This window comes from Anopheles stephensi, unplaced genomic scaffold, assembly GCF_013141755.1.
Source record: "Anopheles stephensi strain Indian unplaced genomic scaffold, UCI_ANSTEP_V1.0 ucontig80, whole genome shotgun sequence".
NCBI lineage: Eukaryota > Metazoa > Arthropoda > Insecta > Diptera > Culicidae > Anopheles > Anopheles stephensi.
In genome coordinates, this window is record NW_023405450.1 from 53,065 (window position 1) to 60,932 (window position 7,868).

Here is a 7,868-nt window from a genome sequence, read left to right on the forward strand (position 1 = left end):
TGTTTTTTTTCTCAATTTTAATAGTATTTACACGTAAAATAAGACACTTTCAGGCTAAATACATTGAAAAAGTGTTTTTTTCACAATTTTAATAGTATTTACACGTAAAATAAGACACTTTCGGGCTAAATACATTGAAAAAGTGTTTTTTTTTTACAATTTCAACAGTATTTACACGTAAAATAAGACACTTTCAGGCTAAATACATTGAAAAAGTGTTTTTTTAACAATTTTAACAGTATTTACACGTAAAATAAGACGCTTTCAGGCTAATTTCATTGAAAAAGTGTTATTTTTTACAATTTTAACAGTATTTACACGTAAAATAAGACACTTTCAGGCTAAATACATAGAAAAAGTGTTTTTTTTAACAATTTTAACAGTATTTACACTTTAAATAAGACGCTTTCAGGCTAATTTCATTGGAAAAGTGTTATTTTTTACAATTTCAACAGTATTCACACGTAAAATAAGACAATTTCAGGCTAAATACATTGAAAAAGTGTTTTTTTCTCAATTTTAATAGTATTTACACGTAAAATAAGACACTTTCAGGCTAAATACATTGAAAAAGTGTTTTTCTCACAATTTCAACAGTATTTACACGTAAAATAAGACACTTTCAGGCTAAATACATTGAAAAAGTGTTTTTTTCTCAATTTAAATAGTATTAACACGTAAAATAAGACACTTTCAGGCTAAATACATTGAAAAAGTGTTTTTTTTTTCACAATTTTAATAGTATTTACACGTAAAATAAGACACTTTCAGGCTAAATACATTGGAAAAGTGCTATTTTCACAATTTTAACAGTATTAACACGTAAAATAAGACACTTTCAGGCTAAATACATTGAAAAAGTGTTTTTTTCTCAATTTTAATAGTATTTACACGTAAAATAAGACACTTTCAGGCTAAATACATTAAAAAAGTGTTTTTCTCACAATTTAAACAGTATTTACACGTAAAATAAGAAACTTTCAGGCTAATTTCATTGGAAAAGTGCTATATTTCACAATTTGAACAGTATTAACACGTAAAATAAGACACTTTCAGGCTTAATACATTGAAAAAGTGCTTTTTTTTACAATTTTAACAGTATTTACACGTAAAATAAGACACTTTCAGGCTATATACATTGAAAAAGTGTTTTTTTCTCAATTTTAATAGTATTAACACGTAAAATAAGACACTTTCAGGCTAAATACATTGAAAAAGTGTTTTTTTCTCAATTTAAATAGTATTAACACGTAAAATAAGACACTTTCAGGCTAAATACATTGAAAAAGTGTTTTCTCACAATTTAAACAGTATTTACACGTAAAATAAGAAACTTTCAGGCTTATTTCATTGGAAAAGTGCTATATTTCACAATTTGAACAGTATTAACACGTAAAATAAGACACTTTCAGGCTTAATACATTGAAAAAGTGCTTTTTTTTACAATTTTAACAGTATTTACACGTAAAATAAGACACTTTCAGGCTATATACATTGAAAAAGTGTTTTTTTCTCAATTTTAATAGTATTAACACGTAAAATAAGACACTTTCAGGCTAAATACATTGAAAAAGTGTTTTTTTCTCAATTTTAATAGTATTAACACGTAAAATAAGACACTTTCAGGCTAAATACATTGAAAAAGTGTTTTTTTCTCAATTTAAATAGTATTAACACGTAAAATAAGACACTTTCAGGCTAAATACATTAAAAAAGTGTTTTTTTTCTCAATTTTAATAGTATTTACACGTAAAATACGACACTTTCAGGCTAAATACATTGAAAAAGTGTTTTTTTCTCAATTTAAATAGTATTAACACGTAAAATAAGACACTTTCAGGCTAAATACATTGAAAAAGTGTTTTTTTCTCAATTTTAATAGTATTTACACGTAAAATACGACACTTTCAGGCTAAATACATTGAAAAAGTGTTTTTTTCTCAATTTTAATAGTATTAACACGTAAAATAAGACACTTTCAGGCTAAATACATTGAAAAAGTGTTTTTTTCACAATTTTAATAGTATTTACACGTAAAATAAGACACTTTCAGGCTAAATACATTGAAAAAGTGTTTTTTTTTTACAATTTCAACAGTATTTACACGTAAAATACGACACTTTCAGGCTAAATACATTGAAAAAGTGTTTTTTTCTCAATTTAAATAGTATTTACACGTAAAATAAGACACTTTCAGGCTAAATACATTGAAAAAGTGTTTTTTTCTCAATTTTAATAGTATAAACACGTAAAATAAGACACTTTCAGGCTAAATACATTGAAAAAGTGTTTTTTCACAATTTAAATAGTATTAACACGTAAAATAAGACACTTTCAGGCTATATACATTAAAAAAGTGTTTTTTTCTCAATTTTAATAGTATTTACACGTAAAATACGACACTTTCAGGCTAAATACATTGAAAAAGTGTTTTTCTCACAATTTCAACAGTATTTACACGTAAAATAAGACACTTTCAGGCTAAATACATTGAAAAAGTGTTTTTTTCTCAATTTAAATAGTATTAACACGTAAAATAAGACACTTTCAGGCTAAATACATTGAAAAAGTGTTTTTTTTTCACAATTTTAATAGTATTTACACGTAAAATAAGACACTTTCAGGCTAAATACATTGGAAAAGTGCTATTTTCACAATTTTAACAGTATTAACACGTAAAATAAGACACTTTCAGGCTAAATACATTGAAAAAGTGTTTTTTTCTCAATTTTAATAGTATTTACACGTAAAATAAGACACTTTCAGGCTAAATACATTAAAAAAGTGTTTTTCTCACAATTTAAACAGTATTTACACGTAAAATAAGAAACTTTCAGGCTAATTTCATTGGAAAAGTGCTATATTTCACAATTTGAACAGTATTAACACGTAAAATAAGACACTTTCAGGCTTAATACATTGAAAAAGTGCTTTTTTTACAATTTTAACAGTATTTACACGTAAAATAAGACACTTTCAGGCTATATACATTGAAAAAGTGTTTTTTTCTCAATTTTAATAGTATTAACACGTAAAATAAGACACTTTCAGGCTAAATACATTGAAAAAGTGTTTTTTTCTCAATTTTAATAGTATTAACACGTAAAATAAGACACTTTCAGGCTAAATACATTGAAAAAGTGTTTTTTTCACAATTTTAATAGTATTTACACGTAAAATAAGACACTTTCAGGCTAAATACATTGAAAAAGTGTTTTTTTCACAATTTTAATAGTATTTACACGTAAAATAAGACACTTTCAGGCTAAATACATTGAAAAAGTGTTTTTTTCTCAATTTAAATAGTATTAACACGTAAAATAAGACACTTTCAGGCTAAATACATTGAAAAAGTGTTTTTTTCACAATTTTAATAGTATTTACACGTAAAATAAGACACTTTCAGGCTAAATACATTGAAAAAGTGTTTTTTTTTTACAATTTCAACAGTATTTACACGTAAAATACGACACTTTCAGGCTAAATACATTGAAAAAGTGTTTTTTTCTCAATTTAAATAGTATTTACACGTAAAATACGACACTTTCAGGCTAAACACAGTGAAAAAGTGTTTTTTTCTCAATTTTAATAGTATTTACACGTAAAATAAGACACTTTCAGGCTAAATACATTGAAAAAGTGTTTTTTTCACAATTTTAATAGTATTTACACGTAAAATAAGACACTTTCAGGCTAAATACATTGAAAGAGTGTTTTTTTCTCAATTTTAATAGTATTTACACGTAAAATAAGACACTTTCACGTAAAATAAGACACGTAATTCGCGCCTGCTCGTACGTGAGTATTACCGTAAATTGCACTATTTACCCTGCGTTCAATCGGAGAGTGTTGAAAAACTGACGAACTTAGTGGACGAATTTTCGCGATACTTGAACGGTTTTGTGAAACTGAATGAACCAGTAGATTCGTGGGACACGCCGCTGTCGAACATGTTGCTCATGAAGTTGGATCGAGCAACAGTTTTAGCGTGGGAGAATCATTCGGTGCACTTCACTAGGGACAGATATAAGGACGTGCTCGATTTTGTACATGATAGGATACAAATTTTGAAATCGACCAACAACTTTGCTAATGACGCAAGTGATTGTTCGCGAAAGGTGGCCGGCTCCGCTCGTCCATCTACATCACGACGATCGATCGCAACCGCAACTCCTACGCGATCATCGCCACCCAGTGCAACGAGCCACAAGTGTCCTTTACAGTGCGTTGAGGGCCACCTTCTTCGCAACTGTCCGGTATTTTTTGGAAAGGACGTGCAACAACGTCGTGATATTGTGGCTTCGAAACATTTGTGTTGGAACTGTTTAAGTGATTCCCACCAATTAAAGGCATGTAAGTCGGATTATACCTGCCGTACGTGTGGTCAGCGTCACCACACATTATTACACTCTCCTCTTCCTAACGCAACGGTCGCAATGACAGCGCAAACAGACAACCACATGGTGTTTTTGGAAACGACGCTGCTGTCCATCGTGGATGGTTACGGAAATCGGCATGAGGCAAGAGCTCTCCTCGATTCGGGCTCTATGTCGAATTTCATTTCCGAGGCACTGGCTCGGAAGCTCATTGGAACACCTCGGAAGAAGGTGAACGTTTCGGTATCAGGCATCGGGAACGCAGTGCAGCGAGTGAACGGTTCACTTATCGCATCCGTGGAATCAACGAACCGTACGCATGTCGCTCAGCTGGAGTTGCTCATTGTTGACGCTCCATTCTGGCATATTCCACCGGCACCCGTTGATGCGTCGGCGTGGAGAATCCCTGATGTGCCACTCGCGGATCCATCGTTCTACAAGCCTGGCCAGATCGACATTATCATCGGAGGAGACACGTATTGGGAGCTGCATTCCGGCAGGAAGCGGTCCCTCGGCAAAGGGAAACCGTGGCTAGTGGAAACCCCTTTCGGTTGGGTCGTCGCTGGGCATTCGTCGAAGACTTCCGCACAAGGATCATCGGCTTTTTACCTTTCTACCAGCGAATCATCCCCACTGGAATCGATCTTGGAACGGTTCTGGGAACTCGAGACAATCGGCGATGATCCAGCATTATCAACGGAGGAGGATGCTTGCGAGAAGCATTTCGTGGCCACTACAACCAGAGATGCATCTGGCAGGTATGTTGTTCGTTTACCTCAATCCACTAATCCTGGTATCGTTTTAGGAGCATCCAAGGCGATAGCTGATCGTCGGCTCCTAGCAGTAGAACGTCGTTTGAAATCCAACCCTAGAATGAAGATAGAATACATCAAATTCATGAAGGAGTATGAGCGACTAGGGCACATGAAACTACTCACCGAACCGATTGATGACACTTGTGAACACTACTATCTTCCTCATCACGCGGTAGTGAAGGAGACGAGCACAACCACGAAGGTCAGAGTTGTATTCGATGCTTCGTGTAAGACATCCTCGGGTTACTCATTGAATGACAAGCTGTTGGTTGGGCCTGTGATTCAAGACGACCTTTTCAACATCATCGTTCGGTTTCGTTCGCACGCAGTCGCCCTATCAGCGGATGTAGAGAAGATGTATCGCCAAGTGCTGCACGATGAATGCGACCAACGATACCTTCGCACTCGGTACCGAGAGAATCCGGAAGTACCGATTAAAACCTACCAGCTACAAACAGTTACCTACGGTACCGCATCGGCGCCCTTTCTGGCAACTAGGACCTTGCAACAAATCGCTCATGATCATCAAACGCACTATCCAAGAGCGGTGAATGCAGTACTCCACGACTTCTATGTGGACGATCTACTAACAGGAACAGAAGACGTTGCGGATGCGGCTGAGATACGGAAGCAGATATCGGGAATGCTTAATTCAGCTGGCTTCTCGTTGAAAAAGTGGGCATCCAACGTACCGGAAGCTCTAGAAGGTGTCCCATCGGATGATTTGGCAATGCTTCCTACTCACGAATGGCAAGATCAACAATTCGTATCAACGCTGGGCTTGGTTTGGGAACCCGCAGTTGATATACTTCGGTTTCGGATCGATCTGCCACCTACGGCGACGGTGTTAACAAAGAGGCTAACTTTATCATACATCGCAAGGCTTGGGATTGGGATACTGAGCTCCCATCACATCTACAAAAGGAATGGATGGTGTTTCATTCCAAGCTACACTTACTCCGTGAAGTGCGCATCCCTCGGTTCACATCACTTAGAGGAGCAACAAGTAAGCAGTTGCACATTTTCGCAGATGCTTCGCAACTAGCTTACGGTGCTTGTTGCTACATCAGAACAGAGGGCCCTTCAGGAATTTCGGTGCAACTTATGGCGGCAAAATCGAAAGTGGTGTCATTGGCGAACACCAATTCAATCGCAAGGTTGGAGCTTTGTGCTGCAAGATTGGCAACGCAACTGTTTCGGAAGGTCAGTCAGTCTATTCCCAGTATTTGCGAAGCCTTTTGCTGGACTGATTCAATGACCGTCTTACACTGGCTAAACTCACCACCAAGGCGTTGGAAGCCATTCGTTGCAAATAGAGTAGCACAAATTCAGGCAGAAACAAAAATAAAATGCTGGCGTCATGTTCCGGGTGTGGACAACCCAGCAGACGATGTGTCGCGCGGTCTGCTTCCTGATAAATTACTATCATGCCATCGGTGGTGGCACGGACCGTATTGGCTGAGCAGCAAAGAAGACGCATGGCCAAAAGGAGAACCTGAAACAGGAGGAATCGAATCAACGGGAGAAGAACGGGCGGTTCAAATGCAGGTTGCTTCCTTGTCAATGACCAATGAGTTTAGCAACAGCTTTTTTTCACGGTTCTCTACTTACCTGCGACTACGTCGAACTACGGCATATTGTTTGCGTTTCATTGCGTGCATGAAGTCGAGCAAATCATCAACGGGGTCAGCAAACAATACGCATCGCTCCATTCATTCACTCATCGTCACAGTACCACCTCTGACAAGCAACGAGTTACACCGAGCCGAGCTTCAGTTGTGCCTATTAGCGCAGCAGGATTCGTTCCCGGACGAGCGGATCGAGATTGCCAATGGAAGACAGATACCACGTAGCTCGCGACTAAAATGGTTATCCCCATTCATCGACCAGGCGGGATTAATGCGTGTTGGTGGCCGGCTACGCAATGCGCAACTCGAAGAATCGTCAAAACATCCAATATTGCTTTCTTCCAAGCATCAATTGGCAGTATTGTTGGCACAGGCATACCACCAGAATCACCTGCATGCCGGTCCGGAACTTTTGTTATCGATACTCCGTCAACGTTTTTGGATCATCGGTGGACGCAACTTGACGAAGTCTGTGTTTCATCGATGTCACAGATGCTTCAGAACCAAACCCTCATTAGTGAAACAATCAGTCGCAGATCTTCCACTTTCAAGGGTTTCACCAACGAGGCCATTTTCAGTGAGCGGCATTGATTACTGCGGCCCGGTATTCTTAAAGTCGTCTGTTCGCAACCGAGGTGCTACGAAAGCGTACATCGCGATTTTTGTGTGCTTCGCAACCCGGGCGGTCCATATCGAACTCGTGAGCGATCTAACTACAGCTGCTTTCTTGGCAGCACTACGGCGTTTCGTGGCTCGCAGAGGTAGGATCGTGGAACTTCACTCGGATAACGCCACCACATTCAAGGGGGCTGCACACGAGCTACATCGCATCTATGAAATGCTTAAGTGCAGTGATCGCGAACGCAACGCAATTTTCAATTGGTGTGCCAACGATGAAATTCGGTGGAAATTCATTCCACCACGCGCCCCTCACTTTGGAGGGCTGTGGGAGGCAGCGGTACGATCAGCAAAGCAGCACATAATACGCACGTTAGGAAGCACGAGTCTCACTCAGGAAGGCATGATCACACTGTTGGCTCAGGTTGAAC

General features: G+C 37.7%; 1 long non-coding RNA gene across 1 annotated transcript; it reads right to left on the bottom strand.

Moving 5' to 3' along the window:
* Nucleotides 1-6,416: 6,416 nt before the first annotated feature.
* On the bottom strand, nt 6,417-6,965 carry LOC118517238. The gene is made up of 2 exons (XR_004908278.1): nt 6,803-6,965; nt 6,417-6,686 (listed from the first exon to the last, which is right to left on the bottom strand). It is a non-coding gene; the product is annotated as an uncharacterized LOC118517238 (long non-coding RNA).
* Between the last annotated feature and the right edge of the window lie 903 nt (nt 6,966-7,868).